The following is a 5,633-nucleotide window of genomic DNA, read 5'->3' on the forward strand; positions in this document are numbered from 1 at the left end:
AACAGACACCTTTCGCTGACCGACAAGTTTGTGTTTGGAGAAACATATCGATTCAGGATTATCTTCAAATTATGACCGTTGGAAAGTGCCAATATATATTCTAGATTGGAACTGGGTTTTAACCAACTTCCAAAAATATTTCTGTTTACCGCATGTATAATGTATAAAAATTGCTGATCTGAATGCAGCGAAATTAATGTTGGACGAAAACATTATAAAAAAAAAACTCTATCAGCCGTCAGAGATATATGCCACTCACTAAAGAAATCTGAAAGAAGGAAAGTAATCTGTAATTCATGCATCAACCAGGTTTCTTATCTAACAAAAAAATTGAGATGTCTGCTTAATTCTTTGTATTTTACGTTTCAGAGTAAATGGAAGAAAAAAGTTTGTTGAATGTTGATTCACTGAGTTGGCAAATGATTAACTCCAACTATTGATCGTCGGACAAGATAAGGAGATTGATTTTTGGGGGATACTGGATTTTATAAAGGTGTTTTTACTTTTATTCAAAGAGGTTGTGGAAACTGGAAAGTAAGTTGATCTTTAATGGTTTAGTTTCATATGATTTTTTGGCGAGCTTGATAACATGAATTCGGTGATGTAACTCACTTTATTGAGACTATATGCTTTATTCAATCTATTAACTTTTTTTTCCATCAATACCTGACAACGAGATGACAACTATTCGGAGACGCACCTTACTAACCAAGCATTTCTTCCAGTGGATCTATAGTTTGTCGAGACGTTATAAGGCGATACGAAGGACAATTTTATAAGGATTGTATTTGAGTGTCGAGACAACAGTGATTACAAGGTTAGAGTGGTTTCTCTGTTCAAAACACAAATTTCTAAATGCATCGTCAGAAATGGTTACCAACAGAAGCGGGAGGAAGTTTAAGATGGAACCTGCAGTCATCATCATCACTAGGATGAATTAATAAAACATTTGCGGAAGGGAACTTTAAGTCAAGAGAGCCGTTCTCTGTTTGTAGGAATTAGCAATAGGGACATAACAAAACGTTCATCAATACGTTGTTGATTTCCATGTGGAATTATGAATTTATTAGTACTTTGACGTATATATCGCCGGTTCAACGTACAAATGACAATTTAAAAAAGTATTTTGAATAACAAAAGGATCAAAATATTGAAAAAGTTGACATCTTTCACCAACAACAGAAAAGGGAGATGTTATTGTGGTTGTGACTAAACTAATATTCAAATTCATCCATTTAGGTTCATAATGGGTTTGGGAGAAGTCTTTTTCATCAACATTATTCATGATGAGACCAGCGCTGAGATGGTGTCAGCGGCAACATTAGTATCGATGAATATCAGGGGACATGGGTTGGTCATTGAAATTCCAAAGGTTGTTACAAAACGTTCATTCTCATCCTGGATATACCACACAAAATTGAAAGATTCTCAAATCACTCTCATTTTCATTCTTATTCTCTGTAAATATCAAGTTCAAGAAGATTTATGGTGGTCTACCTTTGGCAAGTTTGAAAAGTATATTATTTAGTCGCAATGCAAAATAATATGCACGACTAATCTGCCTTCTTACGAAAACGAAGAAACGGGATAAAAACTAGAATAGTACTTGGATGACACTAACATGTTTGTTTATTATTAAATTAAAGTAAAGATTTCTTGCTGATTTAAGTGCGGTATGGAGAAGTAAAAATGACGTCGTCAAGAAAAGCACATGAAAAATTTAGGTCTTCAATTTCTCCTTTTGAGGAAAATCAAAGCATATGAATGAGCCACATAAATGTATGTTATATTCGGGTGCGTATGCACCGGGTAAGGGGCTTGTGTATTTAAAATCTTGTATTGATTAGTATAGACTTATTTTCAATAACTTGAAGATTTTAATATATGTAATTAGAGCTAAAAATGATTATTTGATATATTAATGTCCAGTGGCGGAACTGGATAGGGGTGGCTTGAAAACTAATTGGATTTTTAGGGATGGCTTAAGCCTATGATTTAGTCATGGACTTTTTTAATCAAACTCAATAACACTGAAAAATATTGAGTTTTCCTTGACTTTGGGCTGACTTAAGCCAGCCCAAGTCAACATGTAGATCCGCCCCTGTTAATGTCAATTTGATTGAGTAAAAAGCTGACTAGAAGCTAGACATTCATCCTAAGGATGTCAACCAATAATTAAGCCACATCATCTATATATGGATTAAAGAAATTGGAGTTGGAGACGGATTTTAGAGAAAGGACTTAAATATATATCCTCACCTACATTCTATTGGAGAAGCTCTAATCCATTGAAAAATAAATGAAATTGACATGACACTAGATAAGAAATTTGTTGGCAAAAATGTTTGAAAATTAACGTCACGAGTTTGTTCTCAGCACACGATATGTGTTACATTCCATTCTTAGGACACATGACTGAAGTTTATAAGTACTTCTTCTATCATGTATCCACACACCAGGGTACAAAGCTAGTCTGGATGATTTTCCTCTGCAAGCTCAGTAACTCTTTTCTTTTCTTATCTCATCACATAAGGTGGTGGAAAATTGAGACATTTTAGAAAACTTAAGCTAAAAAGTCTTTATTCTCAATTTGACATATACAAATTCTCAGTGAACCGTGTGATTAAACCACACCAAAACCGTTTTCTCACAGATTTTGTTTTTGTTGGATCCCATGTCATTCATCCAGGATCTGCTATTCCATCTAAAAGGTTTCCCATTTCCCTGTTGGGGGATATTTTGGGAAGAGAACGGTTATCGTGTGGTGTGTCACACGGCCTGTTTTTTTTTTCCGAAGAAAATGTTATATTAAAAAAGAGAAAAACCTTTACAAAATACAAAGGGAATCACTCATTCATGAGAGCTTCCCAATTGCTCCAAATGAAACTAGGATTAACAAATTAGAAAGCATTGGTATCACATGACCATAAGACTACAAGTTGTTTTATAATATCAATAGTCTCTCTTGTGCTTTTCTGACGACCACCAAACACTCTCACATTTCTCTCCTTCCACAAAGTCCAAACAGAACATTCGTCGACCACACGCTTCAAACAAAAGGAATAGAGTTCTCGACATAGGCCAAGACATCTTAAAAGCCTTAATAAAATAATTCCAAATTTCAAAAGAATAGGAACAATGCATAAACATATGACCAGGCGTCTCCTTTTCGTCATTGCAAAGCACACACAAGTCACTAGTAATGTCCATACATTAATGTTTCACATGGTCTGTTAAGACCTACTCTCTGTTGGAGAAAATGAGGCTTTTGAATATGTTTTAGTTTTTTGGTTTTGGTTATAATTGATCTAATGACCTAAAGGTTTAAGGATGCTTACTCATTTTCTATGAGTGAATGAAATGCGAATATGGGTAGTCATTGGAAACTTGACATACCTAATACATGTATACACATGCATGAGTTAACCAAGATTAAAATAAAAAAAAAATTTAATTTCTAAACGGCAATTGTTTAATTTCTAAAGAGATTATTTAAACAAGCTTTTAATTCCTGAACGGTACGAAAAACAAGGTTTTGATTCATTAAACTATTTTATTAAAATTGAGACAAAATTTAATTTCTTAAATGGTTTATGAGGGAAGTTATGAAAAAATCGTTTATGTAAAATTCATTTCCATTGCCTACAAAAAAAATGGATTTCTTCATTTTAAAGTGTGTCCAGAAGAGGCTACTATCCTTCTTCTATTTGTCTTTCTCCCTCTGTGTGGTTTTTAATTCTTTGTCATTGTTGTTGAGTTCGTAAGAGTGGGCAAGTATTGTAGTGCTTATAGTACTTGCAACGGGAAGTTTTATCCTGGATACGACTTCACCACAGGGTATAGGCATCACTCATGTTTGAGGCGTACCGGTGAACTATCGTGTTAAGGACAGCTTGAGGATCAAGTAACTTTGTCCTCTGTTTGATGATTCCTTCGAGTGTTTATTTAAACTTTTCAGAAATTTATTTTTAACATCATTATTCTTTCCGTATTTTATTGTTTCAGTCACAATAATCTTAACACGATAGTTTTTTTCTGTCTGTAACAATGGGTAAGAACGATGTTGAAAGGCCAGCAAAATTTTTTGGGAAAGATTTCAAAAGATGGCAATCGAAGATGTTATTTTTTTCTGAGTTATCATGAGTTAGATCATTAAGTTTTGGTTCCTTTTGATGAGGGTTTGAAGGATATGGGACGTGAAATTGAGTTGGAGGATTGGGTTAGGCAGAACTATATGGACAAAAATCATATTATGAACTGTTTAGAAGATGCTCTGTATGACTTCTACATTGCAAAATAGAATTTTTATGCTTTTGATTTATGGGCTGCTTTAGAGGCAAAATATCAAGTCGAGACTGCAGGGAGCAAGAAATCTCTGGTTGCCAAATTTTTAGATTATAAGATTTCGAATGATAAGTCTGTTATTGATCAATTTCTTGATCTTCAACAAATCATTAATGAAATTCTTGCCGAAGGAATGGTTTTTGATGAAACTATTCAAGTGTCTGTTGTGATTGAAAAGTTACCGTCTTCCTGGTCGAAATACAAGCGACGGTTGAGGCATGAAACTGGTGAAGTCAGTATGGTTGATTTGGGTAAGAAAATTCAAGTGGAAGAAATGGTGTGCACCAAAGACAAGACCGTGTCTTCTGCAAGGGACATGTCAAACAAGGCTCATGTATCTGAACACAAGTCTTCCAATGCTCAAAGAGGTGAGAAAAACAAACACAACTCTAAGTCTGGTTCTCACAAGAAAGGTATTTTTCAGAAACCTAAATCTGACATTAATAAAATTAAGGGCCCATGTTATGCTTGTGGTATTAATGGTCATATGGCAGTTCACTGTAGAAACCGTAAGGACCTTATTAATAAAAAGAAAAATAATGCTAACTTGGTTGAAAACAACAAGGACGAGTTTTCTGGTACGGTGTCTGAAGTAAATTTTGTAACCAATGTGAGAGACTGGTGGGTAGACTCTGGAGATACCAAACATGTATGTGGAAGCAGAGACATGTTCTCCTCCTATCATAAGGTATGGGATGGCGAGAAACTCTATATGGGTAACTCATCTGCAGCATATGTTGTAGGAAAAGGAAAAGTTGGGCTAAAGCTCACTTCTGCCAAAACTCTCAGATTGAATCAAGTTCTTCATGTTCCAGACATCTGAAAAAATCTTGTTTCTTTTGGTATTTTAGATGATAAGGGTTTCAAAATTGTCATAGAATCTGGCAAAGTTGTTGTCCCTAAGGGTAAGGATTATGTAGGTCAGGGTTATAAGACTGAGGGTCTGTATAAGCTTAATGTAAACTTTGTTGTAATGAATAAGAATGATTCTTCTGCTTATGTTTGTGTGTCTTTGAATGTTTGGCATGGTAGGACATGTAAATTATAAGTCAATGCATAAACTGGCTAATGTAGGTTGCATACCCAAATTTAGTTTGGAAAAAGAACACAAATGTGAAATATGTGTAGAATCGAAGTATGATAGAAAACCTTTTAGCAAAAATGTTCATAGAAATTCTAAACCCTTAAAATTAATTTCCTCAGACCTACTTGACTTGAAATCGGTTCAAACTAGAGGTGGTAAGAAATGGTTTGTTACTTTTATAGACGATTGTACGAGGTATTATCAT

The sequence above is a fragment of the Papaver somniferum genome, chromosome 10, assembly GCF_003573695.1.
Source record: "Papaver somniferum cultivar HN1 chromosome 10, ASM357369v1, whole genome shotgun sequence".
Lineage (NCBI taxonomy): Eukaryota > Viridiplantae > Streptophyta > Magnoliopsida > Ranunculales > Papaveraceae > Papaver > Papaver somniferum.